The sequence below is a fragment of the Lithobates pipiens genome, unplaced genomic scaffold (genome assembly GCF_037356315.1).
Source record: "Lithobates pipiens isolate NorthernLeopardFrog02 unplaced genomic scaffold, aLitPip1_a1.2 Scaffold_160, whole genome shotgun sequence".
NCBI classification, from domain to species: Eukaryota; Metazoa; Chordata; class Amphibia; order Anura; family Ranidae; genus Lithobates; species Lithobates pipiens.
Genome location: NW_027507749.1, coordinates 1,051,585 through 1,077,399, shown reverse-complemented (window position 1 = coordinate 1,077,399; position 25,815 = coordinate 1,051,585). Strand labels below are relative to the sequence as shown.

The 25,815-nt window shown below is 45.4% G+C and overlaps 1 pseudogene; it reads left to right on the top strand.

The window, feature by feature from the left end:
* The window catches only part of LOC143986461 (vomeronasal type-2 receptor 116-like), a 92,508-nt pseudogene that overhangs the window by 58,891 nt on the left and 7,802 nt on the right, over positions 1-25,815 (top strand).

The following is a 25,815-nucleotide window of genomic DNA, read 5'->3' as shown; positions in this document are numbered from 1 at the left end:
ACAGTGGGAGCCAATTAGGAACTATGCGTAAACAAAAAACACTGCGCAATACAAAAAATATACAAAATAATATATATATATATATATATATATATATATATATATATATATATATATATATATATATATTGTACAGGACGCCAAGGTTGGGTCCTGGACGGGTACTATGTATCGCCTATATTTGGGATGTGGTCCCTTTAAGGGAATCATGGTAGGCTCAGGGGGTGACCCAAAATGGGTGACAGATTCCGGGTGTAGTTTGCGGGAGTGGACTGATTCGCGGTCCTCTCTGTATTTTAAGAGAGGTAGTTGTGACCCGGAATTTGGGAGGCTCTAAAGTGTCATTTGGGTGGGAAAGAGCCTCCCTCCCTGACCACAGGGGGTTAACGGCCTCCAGGAGGACACACAGCCCATAAAGACAGGAAGTAGTCAGAGAGGTGTGGTGAGGAGGAGAAGGAGTTGAACACCTGTCTGAGGAGCTGTCTGGCTGTGCTGTTATATTGACTGTTTGCTGTTTTGGAGGCTGCATAAAGATCTCTACAAGGACTCTTTTTGGTGAAGACCTTTTCTACAGAACTGTAGGTGCTTTTCCTTTTTGTATTATTTTTGTGCTGAAGACAAGCGGACTTTAATTTATGGTTTTACATGCTGAAGAAAAGCTTTATTTTTGATTTATTGATAAATAAATATATTTTGGTTTCACCTGACAACGGTTTATGCACTTAATTCCCCAAACTTCACAACTGGTGTTTTGGATGCTGGCAAAAGTGCATTTGCAGCCGCAAAAAATGTTTAAAAACTGACATTTAAAAGAGACTGTGTACAAATTGCATGTCTTGGGTGAAGCCAGCTCAGACGCTGCAAGCGGCAGGCAAAGACATGGAGGAGGTCATCAGGGCTTTGGCACAAGCCACCATGACCCAGCAGCAAGCTTCAGCAGACGCAAACCGTCGCCATGAGGAAGCAATGGCTCAGCAGCAGCAGGCCCTGGCACAGGCCATAGCTGCACAACAGGAAAGCACACGGCTGCTAGCCGCCCAGTTTACTGCTCAGCAGGAGTCCACTCAAGCACAGGTGGCTGCCTTGCAGGAGACAGTACAGCGGCTGTCTCGGGGATGTGAACAAGTGGCTGTTGCCGCTGGCAACCAGGTGTCTGTGAGGGCCAGCCATTTTTTACAAAAATTAACGCCCAGCGATGATGTAGAGGCCTTTCTCACCACCTTTGAGAGGATAGCGGAGAGAGAGGGGTGGCCCCGTGACCAATGGGCCGGCATTATCTCCCCTTTCCTCACCGGTGACCCACAAAAGGCCTATTTTGACCTCCCAGCAGAACATATCAGCGACTATGAGCATCTGAAGGCAGAGATCCTGGCCCGCCTAGGAGTGACCACAGCTGTCCGGGCTCAGAGGGTGCATCGCTGGCGGTACAAGCCTGACCGACCACCCAGGTCGCAAATGCATGAACTGGTTCAGCTGGTTAAAAAATGGCTGCAGCCAGAAAAACTGTCAGGCCCACAGATGGTGGAACGAATAGTGATGGACTGGTACCTGCGGTCCCTGCCAGATGACCTTCAGCGATGGGTAAGCCATGGAGACCCCGCAACCGCTGACCAGCTGGTGGAGTTGGTAGAAAGGTACACCATGGTGGAGGACCTGCTTGGGCCTGCCAGGCATAGGAAACCCACACCAAGGGCAACCAGACCAGCCATAGCACCTAGGAAAGAAGCCCTGCCAGACGCTGGGATCCGCAGAACCGCATCATCTGCTACAGAACCTCGAAGGGTGGTTCCTGTCCCAAGAACAGGAGACCTACAGTGTTGGCGATGTCGGTCCTGGGGACATACCCGGGCGCAATGCCCACTTCAGGAGGAGCCTATGGACTGCGGAATTGGTCGGAGAAGCTCCTTCTACGTGCAAAGAGTCTACACCACTCACCTGGATCCAATCGCAGGACAGTTCGAGTGTGAAGTGCGGGTGAACCACCTTCCTGCCAGGGCGCTACTGGACTCGGGTAGCATGGTAACATTGGTACATGCCAGGGTGATTGGGAGACTTGGCCCTGTAAGGAAAACCCTACGGGTAGTGTGCATCCATGGGGACACCAAGGAATACCCCATGGTTTCAGTGACTGTGTCATATGGCCATATCTCAGTGACCCAAGAGGTCGGGGTAGTGAGAAGTCTAATACATGACATTATAGTGGGGCGGGACTGTCCACTATTTTTCGAACTGTGGAGCCAGGTACAGAGGGGGCTGCCAGGACAGCCAGGAGAGTCTGAGGAACATGGGCCTGAAACCCCCACAACCCACCCCACTGATACAGAGATACCCATTGTTGATAAAGATACTGTAGAGAATATTAAGTTAAAGGATGTGTCTGTTTCAGGTTGCAAAACCGAGTTAAACTCTGAGGGGGGGGAAGTCTTCCCGTTACAGGTTATGCTGGGGGAGGATGACGAGGACCTCTGCTCATTGCAGTCCCCGGTTGAGGAAAGTGAAGGGGAAACGTCCTCAAGGCCAGTACACCCAGATCTAGATGTACCCAGGGGTGCGTTTGGCACCGCCCAGCTGCGGGATCCTACCTTGGTCAATGCCCGAGAGCAGGTTTCTGTTGTAGATGGGGTCTCACAAATGCCAGGAGCAGACCAGAGGTTTCCTCATTTTGCCTTAAAGGGGGACTTGCTTTATCGAGTGGCTGAAAGCCGTGGGGAAACTATAGAGCAGTTGCTGGTTCCCCAACCGTATAGGCAGATGCTACTCGATCTAGCCCACAACGACGCACTGGGAGGACACTTGGGGGCAGAGAAAACAGAGGCCAGGATAACTGACCGGTTTTACTGGCCAGGGGTGAAAGTTGAGGTTAAAAGATATTGTGCATCTTGTCCCGTTTGCCAGTTAACTGCCCCAGTGCCCCACTATAGAAGCCCTCTGGTACCCTTGCCAATTATTGAGGTTCCATTCGAGCGGATCGCTATGGATCTCGTGGGACCCCTGGTAAAATCGGCAAGAGGGCACCAGTATATATTAGTCATCCTAGACTATGCAACCAGGTACCCAGAAGCAGTTCCTTTGAGGAAAACTTCCTCTAAAGCCATTTCCCGAGAACTATTTCAGATGTTTTCGCGAACCGGTTTTCCTAAAGAGATATTAACGGACCAGGGCACCCCTTTTATGTCAAAGGTGATGGCGGACCTGTGCAAACTGTTCCAAATTAAGCAGTTACGGACGTCCGTCTATCACCCGCAGACTGATGGCCTAGTGGAAAGGTTTAATAAAACTTTGAAAACCATGCTAAAAAGAGTCGTCCAGAAGGACGGGAAGGATTGGGATATGTTACTCCCTGCCCTTTTGTTTGCCATCCGGGAGGTTCCACAAGCATCCACGGGTTCTCCCCATTTGAGCTAGTGTATGGGCGATGGCCGCGGGGGTTGCTGGATCTGGTAAAGGAAACATGGGAAAGTGAGTCCTCACCACACAAAACCATAGTGGAGCATATCTCTCAAATGCGAGAGAGGGTGGCTAAGGTGATGCCGCTGGTGAGGGAGCACATGCAGAGGGCTCAGGAAGCCCAAAGAAGGGTGTATAACCGGTCTGCGAAAGTCAGACAGTTTCAAGTAGGAGACCGGGTGGCTGTCCTAATACCCACAGTGGAGAGCAAGTTCTTGGCCAAGTGGCAAGGTCCATTCGAGATAGTGGAAAAAGTGGGGGAAGTAAACTACAAGGTACACCAGCCAGGGAAAAGGAAACCATACCAGATCTACCACGTGAATTTGTTGAAACCCTGGAGAGACAGAGACCAGGTATCCACGGTGGTAGCGGTACAGTCAGGAGATCATGCAGGGATCGACCTGGTTCAGGTGCCTACTACCTTAACTAGACCCCAAACCCAGCAAGCAAAGGAATTTCTTCAAAGAAATAGGGACATGTTTTCAGGGTTGCCAGGACTCACCAATGTCATCTAGCACGACATTGTAACTGACCCCAAGGTAAAAGTGCGGTTAAAGCCTTACCGTATCCCAGAAGCTCATAGAGTGGCAGTGTCTGAAGAGGTGAAAAGAATGCTCGAGCTTGATGTCATTGAGGAATCGCAGAGCGAGTGGTCGAGTCCAATCGTGTTGGTACCCAAACCCAACGGCACTCTTCACTTCTGTAATTATTTTAGAAAACTGAATGAAATCTCCAAGTTTGACGCTTATCCCATGCCACGGGTAGATGAGCTCATTGAGAGGTTGGGGCCTGCCAGGTATATTACCACGCTGGACCTCACGAAAGGATACTGGCAGATTCCCCTGACCAAGGAAGCTAGGGAGAAAACGGCCTTCTCTACCCCGGAAGGCCACTTCCAGTACAAACGAATGCCGTTTGGGTTACACTCTGCCCCCGCTACGTTCCAAAGGGCCATGGACAAAACTTTGCGTCCACATCATCGGTACGCTTCGGTGTATTTGGATGACATCGTCATCTTCAGCCCTGATTGGGAGTCACATCTTCCCCGAGTTCAGGCAGTCGTAGACTCCCTGGGAAGAGCAGGATTCACCATAAACCCAGAAAAATGTGCAGTTGGGGTGGAGGAAGCCAAGTACCTTGGGTACCTTATGGGTAGAGGGTTGGTAAAGCCCCAAATGAGCAAGGTGAAAGCCATACAGGACTGGCCCCGTCCCCTAACCAAGAAGCAGGTCAGAGCGTTTTTGGGCATAGTTGGCTACTACCGGAGGTTTATACCCAACTTTGACACCATTGCTGCTCCCTTGACTGACCTGACCAAAGGCGGAAAGTCAGTGATGATAAAATGGAATAACGATGCCGAAAAAGCTTTTCAGAAGCTTAAGACGGCATTGTGCCAGGATCCGGTGTTGGTTGCTCCAGACTTTAATAAGGATTTTGTAGTACAGACAGACGCTTCAAATGAGGGGTTAGGAGCAGTCCTGTCGCAGGTAATCAACGGGGAAGAGCACCCCGTCGTTTTCCTGAGTAGAAAGCTGACGGCAGTGGAGAAAAACTACGCGGTGGTAGAGCGGGAGTGTCTTGCCATTAAGTGGGCCTTGGACTCCTTGCGGTATTTCCTCCTAGGCAGAAGGTTTCGCCTGGTATCCGACCACGCTCCGCTGACCTGGATGAGGAAAAATAAACACACGAATGCTAGAGTAACGAGGTGGTTCCTGTCTCTCCAGGAGTTCAATTTTGTGGTGGAGCACAGACCTGGGAGACTACACCAGAATGCTGGGTCTCCCGGGTCCACTGTATGGTATCAAATGGTGCCTCCAACACCTCCGCGTTGAGGCAGAGGGGGGGATATGTACAGGACGCCAAGGTTGGGTCCTGGACGGGTACTATGTATCGCCTATATTTGGGATGTGGTCCTTTTAAGGGAATCCTGGTAGGCTCAGGGGGTCATCCAAAATGGGTGACAGATTCCGGGTGTAGTTTGCGGGAGTGGACTGATTCGCGGTCCTCTCTGTATTTTAAGAGAGGTAGTTGGGACCCGGAATTTGGGAGGCTCTAAAGTGTCATTTGGGTGGGAAAGAGCCTCCCTCCCTGACCACAGGGGGTTAACGGCCTCCAGGAGGACACACAGCCTATAAAGACAGGAAGTAGTCAGAGAGGTGTGGTGAGGAGAAGAAGGAGTTGAACACCTGTCTGAGGAGCTGTCTGGCTGTGCTGTTATATTGACTGTTTGCTGTTTGCTGTTTGTTGTTCTGGAGGCTGCATAAAGATCTCTACAAGGACACGCTAAAACTGGGATTTCTTTAGCTAGAGAAAATGTCAAAATGTGTAAGCGCAAATCCAAATTTGAAGTAACCATAAAACAATTCCACCGTCGTGCCAATCCCACCACCTTACGAAGTACAGGCTTACCGGAAGAAAATGACCCAAATAGACTTATGTCTAGAGAGTCAACAATAGCTTTGCCGTCCCAGCTGCTGAGGCATTGGGTTCAACATTCCATGTTTGCGTGGATCACAGGATGCATAGTCTTTGCGGTGTAAAGGACTGTATATGGTCACCGTGTTTTAGACAGACAACTCCGGCATCAGCTCGGACATGGGCAGTGGTAGAGTCTTCCCGATGCGTTTCGACCTATGGGTCATCATCCCAGATGATGACCCATAGGTCGAAACGCGTCGGGGAGACTCTACCACTGCCCATTTTTTGTGACATGTCTATTTTATCCATGGAAATGTGAGTTTGATATTTTATTCTTTATTAAAAAAAAAAATTAAAACGATATTTTGGTTGAACTGGATGGACTTGTGTCTTTTTTCAACCTGACTAACTATGTAACTATGATATCACACTATCTTGGCCTTATCTTTCCGTTCTCCATGTCCGAGCTGATTCCGGAGTTGTTTCTCTAAAACACGGTGACCATATACAGTCTTTTACACCGCAAAGACTATGTATCCTGTGATCTACGCAAACATAGAATGTTGAACCCAATGCCTCAGCAGCTGGGACTGCAAAGCTATTGTTGACTCTCTAGACATAAGTCTATTTGGGTAATTTTCTTCCGGTAAGCCTGTACTTCGTAAGGTGGTGGGATTGGCACGTCGGTGGAATTGTTTTATGGTTACTTCAAATTTGGATTTGCTGTTTTTACCACCACTGTTGAGATATCCGTATATCTATGATCACTAATATATGGACTTGATTGCTTATAAACAAATTCTTTTATTGTTGCTTTAAGATGTTATTTTTATACATGGGTTTATAATATAACTCACAGTCACATTGACACTTCTTGTGTTATTTAAATATATATATTTTTGTTGTTTTGGGAACGTATATTGTTCACTTTCGTATATGTTATGCTTTAAAACTTCCCTGAATATTATATCAGCACAAGTTTGGAGCCAATTAGGAGCCAACCCCCTGATCATTCTGAGGAGAGGAAGAACAGCAGCCTTATTATGTAAACAAGGCAGAACGCCATTCTGCCAGAGGTGAAAATGGAGATCTTGTGTTTCTGCTAAGCAGAAACACAGATCTTTGTTTTTCCTGTCAAAGCACACCCCCAACAGTTAGAACGCATTATTGCCCCTGATGTTAACCCCTTCCCTGCCAGTGCCATTAGTACAGTGACAGTGTTTTTTTTTAGCACTGATCACTATATTGGTGTCACTGGTCCCCACAAAATGTCACTTAGTGTCAGATTTTTCCTCCGCAATGTCGCAGTCCTGATAAAAATCGCTGATTGCCACCATTACTAGTAAAAAAAATTTAAGAAATTACATAAATATACCCCATAGTTTGCAGACGCTATAATGTTTGCGCAAACCAATCAATATACGCCTATTGGGATTTCTTTTTACCAAAAACCCGTAGCAGAATACATATTGGCCTAAACTAATGAATTAAATTAGATTTTTACAATTTTTGTATTGGTTGTGTCTTATAGCATAAAGTAAAAAATATTGTTTTTTTTTCACAATTGTTAGGCTTTTTTTGTTTATAGCACAAAAAATAATTGCTGGCTCCCGGCAATATAGATGTGAAAAAAACTGCGTGGGGGTCCCCTCCCACGCCAAGATTCAAAAATAAATTGGCGTGGGGTCCCCCCTAAATCCATACCAGACCCTTATCCGAGCATGCATCCTGGAGGTCAGGAAAGGGGGGGATGAGCAAGCACCCCCCATCCTGGACTCTACCAGGTTGCATGCCCTCAACGTGGGGAGGATGCTTTGGAGTCCCTCCAAAAGCACCTTGTCCCCATATTGATGAGTCTGCGGGAGGGGGGCTTATCGGAATCTGGAAGCGCCCTTTAACAAGGGGGGCCCCAGATTCTGCCCCCTCCCCCCTTGTGAATGAGTATGGAGTACAACAAAAAAGTGTCAAAGAAAAAAACAAAAAAAACAAAAGACAAAAGAGTTTTTGACAAGGGGCCCCCCAGATCCCACCCCCCCCCCCTATGTGAATGGGTATCGGGTACATCGTACACCTACCCATTAACCCCACAAAGACAGTGAGATGTAAAAAGAAAGCAAGAACCAGTTTATTGTAAAATAGCTCTGAGCTGTCTTCTCCCGAGCTGTCTTCTCCCGAGCTGTCTTCTCCTGCTGCTGTCTGTCCTACCACCGTCTCTCCCGTTGCCATCTTCTCCTGCTGTTGTCTCTACCGCCCTGTCTCTTCTGCCGTCGTCTTCTCCCACTGCTGTGTTCATCCTCGTCACCGGTTACCTGCTAAATTTTAAAAAAAGCCGCTCTTCTTCCGTGGCTGTCTTCCTCCATTGTGTTGTCTCCCACTGTCTGGCATCTCTTATTTAGCCATGGGGCATGGCCATCCAATGATGTCACCCAGAGAGCCCACCCCTTGTGGCTTTTTTTTGCTTTTAGCGAGTAACTGGCGGCAAAGAAAGAACAAGAGACAGAAAAATGGCAAGAGACATTGTACCCCTACCCATTAACCCCACAAAAACAGTAACACAAGAGCCAGTTTTTGATAAGTCCTTTTTTGGAAAATAGATCTGAGCTGTCTTCCCCCCTGAGCTGTCTTCTCCCGCTGCCATCTCTCCCGCCGCCATCTTCTCCTGCCGGCTCTCCCGTCCCCATTTTCTCCTGCCGCTGTCTCTCCTGCCACCATCTCTCCTGCCACCGTCTTCTCCCACTGCTGTATTCTTCCTCGCCACCGGTTGCCCGCTAAATAAAAAAAGCTGCTTTTCTTCTGTGTCTTCCACCATTGTGTTGTCACCCACTGTCTGGAATCTTTTATCTAGCCATGGGGCATGGCCATCCGATGACGTCACCCGGAGAGCCCACCCTTTGTGGCTTTTTTTTCTTTCAGCGGGTAACCAGCGACGAGGAAGAGGACAGCAGGAGAAGACGGCGGCAAGAGAAGATTGCGGCGGGAGAGATGGCACCAGGAGAGACAGCGGCAGGAGAAGATGGAGGTGGAAGAGACAGTGACAGGAGAAGACGGTTCAGCAGTATTTTACAATAAAGGACTAGTCAAAAACAGGCTCTTGTTTTTTTGTTTTTTTTTTCATTTCACTGCTTTTTGGGGTGAATGGGAAGGGGTACAATATATCAGATACCCATTCACATGGGGGCTGGATCTGGGTGCCCCCTTGTTAAAGGGGGCTTTCAGATTCTGATAAGCCCCCCAACCACAGACCCTGACAACCACCGTCCAGGGTTTTCTGGAAGAGGCCCTTGTCCCCACCAACATGGGGACAAGTTGTTTTGGGGAGGACCCCAAATCACCCCCCATGTTGAGGGCATGTGGTCTGGTATGGTTCAGGAGTGATATTTCAACTTTAGAGCAGGGATATTTTTGGGGGGTTTTCTTCCCCCTCCCCCTATTACACTTTCTAATCATGGACAAGCATGTGTGCACAACCAAATAATTTTGCATGCAACTAGATTTAATACAGATTAGAAGGGGTATGACTAGTTTGCACTTATAAAATATGTATTTTGAGTCTGCAAAAGTCGAATATAAAGCAAAAAATAATCAACTTTTTATTTCAACATTAGTATAATCATTTGTTATATTAACCACTTCAGCCTTGGAAGAATTGGCTGCCCAATGACCGGGCCAGTTTTTGCAATTCAGCACTGCATCACTTTAACTGACAATTGTGCGGCACAGTGGTGTAGTGGTTAGCACTCTCACCTCACAGTAAAAAGAGTCACTGGTTCAAATCCCAGACCATGACACTACCTGCCTGGAGTTTGCATGTTCTCCCTGTGCCTGTGTGGGTTTCCTCTGGGTACTCCAGTTTCCTCCCACACTCCAAAGACTTGCAGGTAGGTCAATTGGCTTCTGTCCAAAATTGGCCCTAGTATATGAAAAGGGACTATGGATTGTGGGCTCCTTGAGGGTAGGGACCAATGTGAGTGTGCAATGTACAGGGATAGGGGCAGACACTTACTCAGGTTGAACTGGATGGACTAGTGTCTTTATTCAATCTTACTAACTATGCAACGTTGCACCCAAACAAAATTGACGTCCTGTTTTCCCCACAAATAGAGCTTTCTTTTGGTGGTATTTGATCACCTCTATGGTTTTTATTTTTTGCGACAAAAAAAGAGCGACAGTTTTGGGAAAAAAAGCAATATTTTTTTACATTTTGCTTTAATAAATATCCCTCAGTTTAGGCCGATATGTATTCTTCTACAAATTATTGATAAAAAAAATCACAATAAGCCTATATTGATTCGTTTGCGCAAAAGTTATAGAGTCTACAAAATAGCGGATAGTTTTATGGCATTTTTATTATATATATATATATACATATATTTTTTTTTTACTAATAATGGCGGCAATCTGCAATTTTTATCGTGACTGTGATATTGCAGCGGACTCATCGGACACGTTTGACACTATTTTGGGACCATTTTCATTTATACATCGATCAGTGCTATAAAAATGCACTGATTACCATGTAAATGACACTGACAGGGAAGGAGTTAACCCCTAGGGGGCAAGGAAGGGTTTAAGTGTGTCCTGGGGAGTTATTATAACTGTGAGGGGGCTGGACTACCAGTGACATGACACTGATCACTGCTCCCGATGACAGGGAGTAGAAGATCAGTGTCCTGTCACTAGACAGAACAGGGAAATGCTTGTTTACATAGGCATCTCCCCATTCTGCTGCTCCATGACATGATTGCGGGACACCGGCGGACATCAAGTCCATTGGTCCTGCGGGCACGGACATGGAGCTCGCAGTGAGCGCACACGCGAGGGCTAGGTGACAGATACAATGCAACATACCTGTACGTTGCTTTGCCTGCCTGTGCCATTCTGCCGATGAAAATGTACATTAACCAGTCGGCAAGTGGTTAACCACTTGCCTACTGGGCACTTAAACCCTCCTCGTGACCAGACCAATTTTCAGTTTTCAGTGCTCTCACAGTTTGAATGACATTTACTCAGTCATGTAACACTGTACCCAAATGAATGTTTTGTCCTTTTTTTCATACAAATAGAGCTTTCTTTTGGTGGTAATTGATCACCTCTGTTTTATTTTTATTTTTTGCACTATAAATGAAAAAAAGACTGACACATTTTTCTTTGTTTCTGTGATAAAATTATGCAAATTATTAATTTTCTTCATAAATTTTGGCCACAATTTATACTGCTACATGTCTTTGGTAAAAATAACCCAAATTAGTGGATATTATTTGGTCTTTGTGAAAGTTAGAGAGTCTACAAGCTGTGGTGCGAATCATAAAAAATTGATCACACCTGATGCACTGGTGGTCTATCTCATTTTTTGCGACCCGAACAAGCCAGGAAAGTACAAATACCCCACAAGTGACCCCTTTTTTGAAAGTAGACATTCCAAGGTATTTAGTAAGAGGCATGGTGAGGTTTTCGATTTCATTTTTTTCCCACTATTATTTGCAAAATTAAGATATTTTTTTCCCAAAAAAATTGTCATTGTAATAGGTTATTTCTCTCACGTGGCATGTGTATACCACAAATTATGCCCCAAAATACATTCTGCTACTCCTCCTGAGTATGACGATACCACATGTGCGGGACTTTTTCACAGCCTGGCCACATAGAGAGGCCCAACATGCAGGGAGTGCCGTCAGGTGTTCTAGGAGCATAAATTACACATCTAACTTGTTGACTAAGGATGAGCTTGGTGTTCGAGTCGAAAGCATGTTTGACTCGAACACCAGCTGTTTGCCCATTCGGCAAAGCCAGAGCTTTGTGAGCCATCCGCGCCATATTCGTGTGGCGCTCACGGCCCACAATGCACTGCATTGCTGGCTGATGATTGGCCAAGCGTGCACTGTGACCCCGCATGCTTGGCCAATCACAGCGTCGGCAGTGAGGAGAGCCATGATTGCCCACAGGCAGGTCCATCTTGGATGTTGGTCCTCTCTGTGTGGCCAGGCTGTTAAAAAGTCTCACACATGTGGTATCGCCATACTCAAGAGGAGTAGCAGAATGTGTTTTGGGGTGTAATTCGTTTTATGTCCATGCTATGTTTTAGAAATGTATTATAAATTGACGACTTTGCATAAAAAAGTTATTTTTTTATTTTTTTATTATTCAAAGTTTTTAACATGGTACAAAAATGCCAACAATACCAAGTCCATGTGAAAGAGTGGACGCACCCTCCAATATGATCAAAGGTCAAGTTGTCATGACCTGAATACATACAAATCAAAAAGGCCTAGCATGACCAGCAGGCATTTTGGATGTGTATGTATTCTCTATTCAGGTCATGACAGCTTGGCCTTTGATAATTTTGGAGGGTGCATCCACTCATAGGTGGTCATTTTGACCACCTATGATTTGGGGCCTTGAATCTTAGTAAGAGGCTGTGTGTGACAACAGGGTGGAGGGATATACACCAGAGGCACTCGGCATGGTATATTGCACTGATGGACTTATTATGAACAGATCACGTGTGCTTTTGCATTTTGCATTAGTGATATGCTGATAAGTCGGATATGACTGATGATTTTAATTAGCGGGTGGTTTGATAACACTAAGGGTTCATAATACAGCACAATGGTTTTTGGATGGAATATTTGCAACACTTGTAATTTTTGTGTTGTTTGGCGTGCGGCTATTGTACATTATTTTTTTATTTATTCATTTATTCACATGGTTTCATCTTATTTTATTTGATTTGAATACAAAGTGTCGTTTTTTTTTCTTAACCACTTTCAGCCCCCGGACCATTTTGCTGGCTTAAGACCAGACCACTTTTTTGCGATTCGGCACTGCGTCGCTTTAACTGACAATTGCGCGGTCGTGCGACGTGGCTCCCAAACAAAATTGACCTCCTTTTTTTTTTCCTCCCACAAATAGAGCTTTCTTTTGGTGGTATTTGATCACCCCTGCGTTTTTTATTTTTTGCGCTATAAACAAAAATAGAGTGACAATTTTGAAAAAAACGCATTATTTTTTACTTTTTCTTATAATAAATCTACCCCAAAAATATATAAAATAAAACATTTTTTCCCACAGTTTAGGCCGATACGTATTCTTCTACATATTTTTGGTAAAAAAAACGCAATAAGCGATTATTGATTGGTTAGCGCAAAAGTTATAGCGTTTACAAAATAAGGGATAGTTTTAAGGCATTTTTATTAATATTTTTTTTTTTTTTTACTAGTAATGGTGGCGATCAGCGATTTTTATTGTGACTGCGACATTATGGCGGACACATCAGACATTTTGACACATTTTTGGGACCATTGTCATTTATACAGCAATCACTGCTATACAAATGCAGTGATTCCTGTGTAAATGACACTGGCAGTGAAGGGGTTAACAAGTGGGTGGCAGTGTAGGGGTTAAGTGTTCCTAGGGGTGTGTTACTAACTGTGGGGGGCTGGGCTTTGTTTTAGTGAACACTGATCTCTGCTCTAATCACATGGAGCAGAGATCAGCGTCACTTGTTGCTAGGCAGAACGGGGAGATGCTGTTTACAACGGCATCTCCTCGTTCAGCCGCCCCGTGAGACTATCATGGGTATCCCCACGGCGTTCGAGTCCGCGAGACCCGCGACCGGACCCACAGGGGTCCCGACCGGCACGCGCCTCCCTCGCGGTGGCAGTGCGGCCTTTAAAACTGGACGTATCTGTACGCCAATATGCCGGCTGGTGCCATTCTGCCGACGTATATCGGTGTGCGCCAGTCGGGAAGTGGTTAATTAAATGTGAGTGATTTAATGTGAGGTGGTTTAGTTGCACACTGTTCTTGTGTGATCAAAAGCCGCCCCAAGAACAAAGAAGGCCAAGATCAGGTCAGTTCAGTAAAAAGTAAATGTTGAGCATCCAAAACTTAAAGCTATATCAACATAAAATAAAATATAGTACAAAAAAAAAAGAAACAACAATTATGAAAACCCCAAAACATCACCCCTGAAACCAAAGCCCTCTATTTTTAAAGGAATTCCTTGCAAAAAAAAAAAAAAGAGTTTAAGTCAAAATAGAGACATACAGTAGAAATAAGTAAACACCCCAGATGTTTGAAAATCTCAAAATATTGTCCCTGAGGGATCTCAGACCTGTCAAATTCTACCCATAATAGAGGCAAACCTAAACCTGATTCCTATTTGTAACACTAATGCCGCATACACACGACCGGACTTTGAGGGACTAGGTCCGACGGACTTTCGGAGGAGTTCTGATGGAGTTCTGACGGAGTTCTGATGAACTTTCTGAATGAACGGACTTGGCCACACACAATCACACCAAAGACCGACGGATTGGAACGTGATGACGTACGACCAGACTAGAATAAGGAAGTTCATAGCCAGTAGCCATTAGCTACTCTCGCGCCGGTTTTTGTCCCTCGGACTAGCATACACACGAGCGGATTTCTCAGTAGGAACTGGGTCCGGCGAAATTTGAAACATGTTGCATTTCGAAAGTCTGTTGGTTTTTGCAAATCAAAAGTCCGCTGCAGCCCACACACGATCGAATGGTCTGCCAGAATCGTTCCGTCGGACCTTTGATGTCGAAAAGTCCGGTCGTGTGTACGGGGCATTAGCTTGTACAGTATATCCTCATGAGATATGATGGAGATTTATTTTATTTTTTTAACAAGAAGGAAATGTTTATTCGATCTTTACAGTACAAGCGATGCAAATACACATTTGTTCACAGAAGTATGTTACATAAATCGGCACAGGTCAAAGGAACTGTATATTAAGGCAGGCAGAAGATGCCCAGGGCTGTTGAGTTACAATACAGGAGGATATGGGTTCGGAGGTGCTAGACATCAGCAGGACTAAATAAGGAGGTCCTAGGGAAGGGGGGGGGGGGGAAGGGGGGGACAAAGGGAGGAAGGGGGATGGGAACAAAGGAGTTCAAGCAGTGATTAGACAATCAATAGAGCATAGTAGTGGAGCCTTATTTGGGGGCAGGTCTAGCAGTGAGATTTTAGTGATTGTCTGCAAGTTCTGTGCCCCAGGCATCTATCCATCCCGACCATATTTTTCAAATTTGCCAGGGCAGTTTCGATTGGCATAAGTAAGCTTATACAGTGGCAGCACCGAGTTCAGTGTCATGGGTCAAGCGAAGAACCGAACAGACTCCCCATCTTCAACCCTCAGCCTGGCCGGGAAATGCATGCTGTATTTAACCCTTTCATGACTAAGCCTATTTTTGGCATTTGGTGTTTACAAGTTAAAATCCATATTTTTGGCTAGGAAATTACTTGGAACCCCCAAATATGTATGTATATATATATATATATATATATATATATATATATATATATATATATATATATATATATATATATATAATTTTAGCAGAGACTCTATAGAATAAAACGGCGATTGTTGCAATATTTTATATCACACGGTATTTGCGCAGTGGTGTTTTAAACACAACTTTTTGGGAAAAGGGACACATGAATTAAAAAAAAAATGAAACAGTAAAATTAGCCAAATATTTTTGCATAATGTGAAAGATGATGTCACGCCGAGTAAATAGATACCAAACATGTTACACTTTATAATCGCACGCACTCGTGGAATGACGACAAACTACGGTACCTAAAAATCTCAATAGGTGACGCTTTAAATTTTTTTTACAGTTACAAGGTTAGAGTTACAGAGGAGGTCTAGTACTAGAATTATTGCTCACACTCTGACGATCGCGTCGATACCTCACATGTGTGATTTGAACACTGTTTACATATTCGGGCGCGACTTCTGTATGCGTTTTCTTTGCTTCGCGAGCCCGTGGGATGGCGGGCGCTTTAAAAAAAAAAAATATATATATATATTTTTTTTTTATTTATCTTAAAATTAATAAATTGTTTTTAAAAAAAATGAAAAATCACTTTTATTGCTGTCACAAGGAATGTAAACATCCCTTGTGACAGTAATAGGTGGTGACAGGTACTCTTTATGGAGGGATCAGGGGTCTAAAAGACCCCCCACCCCTCCTTTACACTTCAATGTATTCAGATCACCGAAAATGGCGATTCTGAATACTGTATATTTTTTTTAAAACCAGCGCCATTGGCAGCCGAGTAAACGGGAAGTGACGTCATGACGTCGCTTCCATGTTTACTATTAGGAGACTGGAATGAAGCTGCTTACGGCTACATTCTAGTCCCTGCCCAGCAGCCCAGCAGCCGGAGGCATTGGATTGTACATCAGTGCTCCCGATTGAGCGAGAGCACCGGTAAGAGCGGCGGGGGGGGGTGTCCCCTCCCGCTCCTCCGGCATAACAGCCGAGCGGCTTTTAGCCTCATCGGTTGTTATGGCTGGATAGCCAATCGCTGGCTCTGAAAAACGGTACCAGGATGATGCCTGCAGGTTCAGGCATCATCCCGTTATAACCCACGGAAGCCGAGAACGCACATCTGCGTATGCTCGGCAGGAAGGGATGGGAACGGAGCCTTGCTCTTACAGAGTCAAAGGATTTCCTCTGCTTCTGGGTTTCCAGAGAATAGTCCGGGAAGACCAGGAGCTTTGCATTTTCAAAGTGGAGTTCACCCTGGGCCCTGGCCTCCCGCATCACAATATCTCTGTCCCAAAAATGAAGGAGCTTAAAGATGAAGGTGCGGGGTGCTGCTCCCTGGGGCAGCCCTTTCTACAGTAAAAATTTGAGAAAACAAGCTGAAGGGAGTAGTTGTTGCAGTAAGCGTTCAGCGAAAGCCGTGGAGTTGTGCCTTCAGCCCCTTCAGGAAGACCCAGGATATGCAAATTATTCCTTCTGTTGCGATTTCATGGGTCTTCTGCACGGAATTCAAGCGTTTTCACCCTGGCTTTGTGTGCGTGGAGGTCAGCTCCATGTTCACATACTGTATCCTCCACTTGAGAAACCCTCTGCTCTACCTCAGTCATTCTACCACGAAAGGTGTCAAAGTCTTTCCTAATAAACTCCACATTGGCTTGAATATGGTCCATCTTACCAGTCAGGGTGGTTATGGCCTGTAGAACTGCCTTGAAATCAGCCGCCGTAGCAGGCAACTTATCGGGGTCCTCAGCCTGGTTCTCAATGTTGTTAGGATGTTCAGGCGAGGCCACAGCTGCGGCCCTGTCCAATTTGCCAGACTTCACAGCCTTTTTCCGGGTGATCGGGGTTGACTCGTCCCCCTTTGCATACCCCGGGGAGGGTATCAGGAGCAGGGAGGGAGAGGAGGAATCCAACAGGCTTTCCTTTCCGAGCGTTCAGTTGGGCTCCGCGCCAGCCCTGCAAGGCTGTGGGCAGGTTTACTCAGGCGAGTCTGCGGCTTTGGCCTACTCCATAAGGCACTGTATAGCCGCTGTTTTCCGGGGTCTCAGCCAGTCAATTACCCTCACAGGCACACCGGAGTGTAGGAGGATTGAAGAGGGATAGGGAGAAGCTAGAAGCCGCGATTTCTAGGCCTCCGGGCAGGCTCCGCGCTGACCATGTGAGGCCGTGGGCAGGGTTTTTCAGGCGAGTCCACGCCTTGGCCTAGTCCACGAGGCCCGCTGCCGCCGCCTGTTCCCGTGGTCCCGGCTGGCCGATTTCTGGACCAGATGGCTTGCACCTGAGGGTACTTGGGGAACTCAGTCAAGTAATTGCCAGACCATTGTTCCTAATTTTTACTGACTGGAACGGTACCAGCTGATTGGAGAAAAGCCAATGTAGTACCAATATTTAAAAAGGGCCCAAAATACATCCCTGGGAATTACAGACCAGTTAGCCTAACATGAATAGTATGCAAGCTCTTGAAGGGGATGATAATGGACAATATACAGGATTTTAGTAAGGAGAGCGGCATCATTAGCAGTAGGGATGAGCTTCCTGTTCGAGTCGAACGTACGTTCGACTCGAACATTGGCTGTTCGGCCGTTCGGCGAATTCCGAACGTTTTGGCCGTTCACGTCAAAATTCGAGTGGCGCGCGCGCGGACCACAATGCACTGCGGTGGCGCAGTGCATTGCTGCCCCATGATTGGCCAAGCATGCACTGTGACCCCGCATGCTTGGCCAATCGCAGCGCCAGCAGCGAGGAGAGCCATAATTGGCCACAGGCATCCTGCCTGTGGCCAATCATAGCTCAGGCTGTGTAATGCACGCCCCACACTATATAAGGCCGCCTTTGAGGCGGCCTCGTGTAGTGTGTTAGTTAGCATCTGAAGCAGTGGGTGTTCTGTGTACCTTCAACACAGTTACACACCAATCGTTTTTGGCTGATTTCCTATCTTGCTGCTGTGTAGTGGTTGTTGTCTGTGCCCTGACCGCAGTATACACCACTATATTCACCTCACCTATATAGCTAGTGATCTAGCTTTAACCACTTAACAACTGCCCGTTGCCGATTAACGGCTTCAGGGCGGTTGTTTAACTCTGAGAGGCCGTTAATTAACGGCCTCCCAGAATTCTGCTCTCGCGCGCCCCCTGGGGCGCGCACTCGAGAGCATCTGTGACCGCCGGGTCCACAGGACCCCGCGCATCACGGATCACGGTAAACGGCCGCTCACAGCGGCCGTTTACCACGTGATCGCTCCGTCAAATGACGGAGTGATCACTTGTAAACAAACCGGCGTCATGTTATGACGCCGGTTCCTCCCTCCCCTCTCTGTACCGATCGGTACAGCGGAGGGGAAAGAGATCGGTGTCAGCAGCGATGTGGGCTGCATCTGCAGTGCCCACATCGCTGCTCACCGAATTTAACCCCTCAATTCCCTGCCAATACTCTGCAATACCAGTGCATACTCTGCAGTACCCTGCCATTACTCTGCAGTACCCTGCCATTACTCTGCAGTACCCCGCCATTACTCTGCAGTACCCCGCCATTACTCTGCAGTGCAGTACCCTGCCATTACTCTGCAGTACCCGCCATTACTCTGCAGTACCCCGCCATTACTCTGCAGTGCAGTACCCTGCCATTACTCTGCAGTACCCTGCCATTACTCTGCAGTACCCCCCATTACTCTGCAGTAACCCCCATTACTCTGCAGTACCCTGCCATTACTCTGGAGTACCCCCCAATACTCTGCAGTACCCTGCTATTACTCTGTAGTACCCCGCCAATACCCCGCCAATACTCTGCAATACCCTGCCATAAATTGCCATACCCAGCCATACTCGGAGATACCCAGCCATACTCGGTGATACCCTGAAATACCCAGCCATAGACGCCCCCCACCCCTCACCGCCCTCCGGTGCTTCTACCAACTCGCCAGTACGATCAAAGCCAGAATCTTTTTTTTATTTTTTATTTCAGGCTTCCCAGCCTAGAGGTGAGATGTGGGGTCATATTGACCCCCAGATTTCACTGTAAAGAGGACCTGTCACCCCATATTCCTATTACAAGGGATGTTTACATTCCTTGTAATAGGAATAAAAGTGATCAAAAATATATTTTTGGGGAAAAAAATGTCAAACTAAAATAAATAAAGTAAAATGAACAATAAAAAATAAAAATAAAAAATTTAAAGCGCCCATGTCCCCATGTGCTCGCATGCAGAAGCGAACGCATGCGTAAGCCCCGCCCACATATGAAAACGGTGTTCAAACCACACATGTGAGGTATCGCCGAGAACGTTAGAGCGAGAGCAATAATTCTAGTCCTAGACCTCCTCTGCAACTCAAAACATGTAACCAGTAAAAAAAAAATTAAAGCGTCGCCTATGGGGATTTTTTAAGTAGCGACGTTTGGTGCCATTCCACGGGCATGTGCAATTTTGAAGAGTGACATGTTTGATATCTATTTACTCAGCATAACTTCATCTTTCACTTTATGCAAACATTGGGCTAACTTTACTGTTTTTTTTGTTTGTTTTTTAAGCACAAAACTGTTTTTTCCCCCAAAAAAACGAGTTTGAAAAATTGCTGTGCAAATACCGTGTGAGATAAAAATTTGCAACGACCACCATTGTATTCTCCAGGGTCTTTACTAAAAAAATATATATATATATATATATAATGTTTTGGGGTTCTCTGTAATTTTCTAGCAAATAAATGATGATTTTTACATATAGGAGAGAAATGTCAGAATTGGCCTGGGTGCTCCAGAACGCCTGATGGCGCTCCCTGCATGTTGGGCCTCTGTATGTGGCCACACTGTGTAAAAGTCTCACACATGTGGTATCGCCGTACTCGGGAGTAATAACAGAATGTGTTTTGAGGTGTAATTTGTGGTATGCATATGCTGTGTGTGTGAAATAACCTGATAATATGACAATTTTGTGGAAAAAAAAAAAAAGGAAATAGGCCGTCAGTACTTCAGGTGTGATCAATTTTCAGATATTGGCACCATAGCTTGTGGACTCTATAACTTTCACAAAGACCAAATAATATCCACCAATTTGTACTTATTTTTACCAAAGATATGTAGTAGTATGAATTTTGGCCAAAATTTATGAAGAAAAAATTACTAATCTGCTAAATTTTATAACAGAAACGAAGAAAAATTAATTTTTTCGCAGAATTTTCGGTCTTTTTTCTTTTATAGCACAAAAAATAAAAAAACTGAGAGGTGATTAAATACCACCAAAAGAAAGCTCTATTTGTGTGAAAAAAAGGACAAACATTTCCTATAGGTCCAGTGTTGCATGACTGAGTAATTGTCATTCAAAATGTGAGGGCACCGAAAGCTGAAAATTGGTCTGGTTATTAAGGGTGTTTAAGTGCCCAGTGGTCAAGTGGTTAATAATAGAGCTTGCAGTCAGTAGTGTTAGGAGTGCGTGCTGTCTGCGTGCTCTGTACCCAGTACATACCGCTATAATATAGGGCAGGCCCCTACTTTCAAACATCCAACTTACAAACATCTCCTACTTGCAAACGCAAGGAGACAGCAGCAAGTGAGATGAAAAAAGATGGACGACAAAACAAATTATACAGGGGTGATAACCCTTCCCTATGTTTTCCAAAAAGCTTAAAAATCGTTTTTTTGACTGGAGCTACACTTTAAAAATGTACCGGTTGAAAATTACAAACAGATTCAACTTAACACAACAAACCTACACAGTCCCTGTCTTGTTTGCACCGCCTGTATACTGCTGTTCTGAGTATATAGGGCCTGGGGGCCACACGCATTTCCTTTTTTTAATATGGGTACGGGGTTCCCCTTAATATGCGTACAAGACCCAAATAGGCTGGTAATGGGCAGGGAGGGCTACCCATGCCATTTTTCTCAATGATTTTCAACCATATTGCAGGAACCAGATATAACATTAAAACCGCAAGCAGTTTTAAATGGTGTTATTTCCGTTTAATGTCATTTTGTGCAGGGACTGTTCTAAACACGGGAAGCACGTGGCACTTCACAGGCATACTACAGACACCCCCCAGGCACCATATTTAAAGGAATATTTCACCTTTTTTTTTCACTTTAATCGTCATTAAAATCAGTGCTCCCGCCAAAACTGCAGTTTTTAAAACTTTTTTTTGCAGTGACCCATGTCCCCTGGGGCAGGAGCCAGGTCCCCAAACCCTTTTTAGGACACTATCTTGCATATTAGCCGTTAAAATTAGCACTTTCCATTTCGAACGTTCGAGTCCCATAGACTTCAATGGGGTTCTAACGTTCGTACCGAACGCGGGGGTCGTTCGCAAGTTCTGGTGCAAACCGAACCGGGGGGTGTTCGGCTCATCCCTAATTAGCAGTAATCAGCATGGATTCATGAAGAATCGTTCTTGCCAAACCAATCTACTAACCTTCTATGAGGAGGGGAGTTGCCATCTAGATAAAGGAAGGCCCGTAGATGTGGTGTATCTGGATTTTGCAAAAGCATTTGACACAGTTCCCTATAAACATTTACTGTACAATATAAGGTCCATTGGCATGGACCATAGGGTGAGTACATGGATTGCAAACTGGCTACAAGGGCGAGTTCAGAGGGTCCCCCAGGGTTCTGTGTTGGGACCAATCCTGTTTAATTTGTTCATAAACGACCTGGAGGAGGGGGTAAGCAGTGCAATCTCTGTATTTGCAGACGAAACTAAGCTAAGGAGGGCAATAACTTCTCCGCAGGATGTGGAAACCTTGCAAAAAGATCTGAACAAATTAATGGGGTGGGCAACTACATGGCAAATGAGGTTCAATGTAAAATAACGCATTTGGTGGAAAAAATATATATGCAATTTATATATTGTGGGAGAGTTCCTCTGGTGGAATCCAGGGTGGAAAAGGACCTGGGGGTCCTAGTGGATGATGGGCTCAGCAATGGCATGCAATGCCAAGCTGTTTCTAACAAAGCAAACAGAATATTGGCATTAAAAAGGGGATCAACTCTAGGGATAAAGCGATCATTCTCAAGCTCTACAAGACTCTGGTCCGGCCGCACCTGAAATATGGTGTCCAGTTCTGGGCACCAGTCCTCAGGAAGGATGTACTGGAAATGGAGCGAGTACAAAGAAGGGCAACAAAGGTAATAAAGGGTCTGGAGGATATTAGTTATGAGGAAAGGTTGGGAGCTCTGAACTTATTCACTTTGGAGAAGAGACGCTTGAGAGGGGATATAATTTCAATTTACAAATACCATACTGGTGACTAGGGATGAGCAGGACACCCCTGTTTCGGTTTGCACCAGAACCTGCGAACAGACCTAAACTTTGTGTGAACTTTAGAGCCCTATTAAAGTCTATGGGGACCTAAGTCCTGCCCCAGGGGACATGTATCAATGCAAAAAAAAGTTTTAAAAACGGCCGTTTTTTTCGGGAGCAGTGATTTTAATAATGCTTAAAGTGAAACAATAAAAGTGTAATATTCCTTTAAATTTCATACCTGGGGGGGTGTCTATAGTATGCCTGTGAATGGGGCGCATGTTTCCTGTGCTTAGAACTGTCCCTGCACAAAGTGTCATTTGTGCAGGAAAAAAAGTCATTTAAAATCACTCGCGGCTATAATGAATTGTCAGCTCCCATAAACAGAGAACACTCATTGAAAGTCATTAATAATAAAAAAAACGAGAGACCGCCCCCCCCCCCCCCTCCTGAACCGTACCAGACCACATGCCCTCAACATTGGGAGGATGCTTTGGGGGTCTTTGACAAGGGGACCCCCAGATCCCGCCCCCCCCATTTGAAATAGTAACAGGTACATTGTACCCCTACCATTTCACAAAGAAAGTGTAAAAAAAACATTCCAGCGGTGGTAATCCACTCTTGGTATCCAGCTATGGATGATCTCTCCTGATGATGTCCAGCGCAGTGCATCCTGTCTCCACCGAAGACATTGCGGGAATCCCGGAAGCATGTCAGGTCTCTTAGCTGAGGAGGACGGGGTCACCTGACCCCGGCCCCCTGTGACCCCAACCCCCTGGATACCAAGAGTGGATTACCACCGCTGGAATCTTTTATTTTTTTTAAGAAAGGACTTATCCCAACGGTGTCTGTGTGTTTTTTTACAATTATTTACACTTTCTTTGTGAAATGGTAGGGGTACAATGTTCCCATTACTATTTCAAACAGGGGGGCCTGGATCTGGGGGTCCCCTTGTCAAAGGGGGCTTCCAGATTCCGATAAGCCCCCCGCCCGCAGACCCCCACAACCACCTGCCAGGGTTGTGGGGATGAGGCCCTTGTCCCCATTAACATGGGGATATGGTGCTTTGAGGGGTCACAGACGCCCAAAGCATCCTCCCAATGTTGAGGGCATGGGACCTGGTACAGTTCAGGGGGGCGCTCTCTCGTCCCCACCCCCCTTTTCCTGCGGCCTGCCAGGTTGAGTTGCTTGGATAAAGGGTCTGGTATGGATTTTTAGGGGGGGAACTTCACTCCATTTTTTTTTATTTGGTGTAAAATTCCCCTTAAAATCCATACCAGACCCAAAGGGTCTGGTATGGATATTTGAGGCAACCCCAAGTAATTTTTTTTCAAATTTGACGCAGGGTTCGTCTTAATATCCATACCAGACCTGAAGGGTCTTTCAATGACTGTTCTCTGTATTACGGGGAGCCGACAATTCATTATAGCTGCGAGTGTTTTTAAATTACTTTTTTTACTGCAGAAATGACACTTTGAGCAGGGACAGTTCTAAGCACGAGAAACATGCGCCCCTTTACAGGCATACTATACACACCCCCCAGGCACGAAATTGAAAGGAATATTACACTTTTATTGTTTCACTTTAAGCATTATTGAAATCACTGCTCCCGAAAAAACGGCCGTTTTAAAAACTTTTTTTTTTTTTGCATTGATCCATGTCCCCTGAGGCAGGACCCGGGTCCCCAAACACTTTTTATGACAATAACTTGCATATAAGCCTTTAAAATTAGTACTTTAGATTTCTCCCATAGACTTGTACAGGGTGTTCTGCGGCTTTTCGAATTTGCTGCGAACACCCCAAATTGTTCGCTGTTCGGACGAACAGGCAATGTTCGAGTCGAGTCGAACATGAACTCGAAGCTCATCCCTACTGGTGACCTCACAATAGGGATAAAACTTTTTTGCGGAAGGGAGTTTAACAAGACATGTGGCCACTCATTAAAATTAGAAGAAAAGAGGTGAGGTTTAACCTTAAACTACGTAGAGGGTTATTTACTGTAAGAGCGGTAAGGATGTGGAATTCCCTTCCACAGGCGGTGGTCTCAGCGGGGGGCATCAATGGTTTCAAGAAACTATTAGATAAGCACCTGAACGACCACAACATACAGTGATATACAATGTAATACTGATGTATAATCACACACATGGGTTGGACTTGATGGACTTGTGTCTTTTTTAAACCTCACCTACTATGTAACTATGTAATGAGGATAGATTAGAGGAACTGAATGTATTCCCTCTTGAGAAGAGGAGATTGAGGGGGGGGGGGGGGGATATGACCACCGTGTAAAAATACATAAGTGGTCCATATAGTGCACTTGGTGTTGAGTTACTCACTTTACGGTCATCGCGGAGGAAAAGGGGGCACTCTTTACGTCTAGAGGAAAAGAGATTTTATCTCCAAATATGGAAAGGTTTCTTCACAGTAAGAGCTGTGAAAATGTGGAATAGACTCCCTGCAGAGGTGGTTTTGGCCAGCTCAATAGATTGCTTTAAGAAAGGGCTGGATTTTTTCCTAATTGTACATAATATAACTGGGTACTAACATTTATAGGAAAAATTGATCTGGGGAAAATCCGATTGCCTCTTGGGGGATCAGGAAGGAATTTTGTCTCCTGCTGTAGCTAAATGGATCATGTTCTGCTGGGGTTTTTCGCTTTCCTCTGGGTCAACTGTGGGTATAGGATTGTGTGATATTATTTTTTATTTATTTATTTATTTTTATGGCTGAGCTGGATGGACTTGTGTCTTTTTTTTCAACCTGACTAACTATGTAACTATGTAATAATAATAATAATAATAATAATAATAATATCTGATTTCAGATTCTGGTATCTCGATGTTCAGATCCCTGTTTACCTGGCAGCAGAACAAAAGTTGGATCTTCAATACATAAATGCTGCTATGAGTGCGTCTTATGTCCAAAAGGAGAGATCTCCAACACTTCTGGTAGGGTTTGTATTTGTTGGACTGGGCAGAAGTTATCACTGTGGTTAAAGTGTATGTCAGGGAAAGTACATATCAACTACATCTCCGCAATGTGTGCACATTTCCCCATGTTTTATCACTTTAAAGACCCTGCAAGTACAGAAATTGACCTGCCAGAAATGTATTTATCTCCTAAGTCCTGTTGACCTGGATGGACTTTGAAGTAGGTTGCTGTAAGCAGACACATGTTTCGTTTACATGAGTCGGCCTATAGACCTGGATCGATCTTCTGATCAAGTCAGCCTGAAAAGCTGACATCCAGACCTGATCATAAAGCCCATGTGACAGGGCTCTTACAGATTACAGTAAATTACCTGCCTGATCCATTGGACAATCCTGCCTTGTGTTTTGTTTTCTGCTGAACCTTCAACTCTTTGCTCCTCCCACGACCTTCCTGTTTTAAGCCGTGTCTCTGCACTTCCTGTTTGGCGG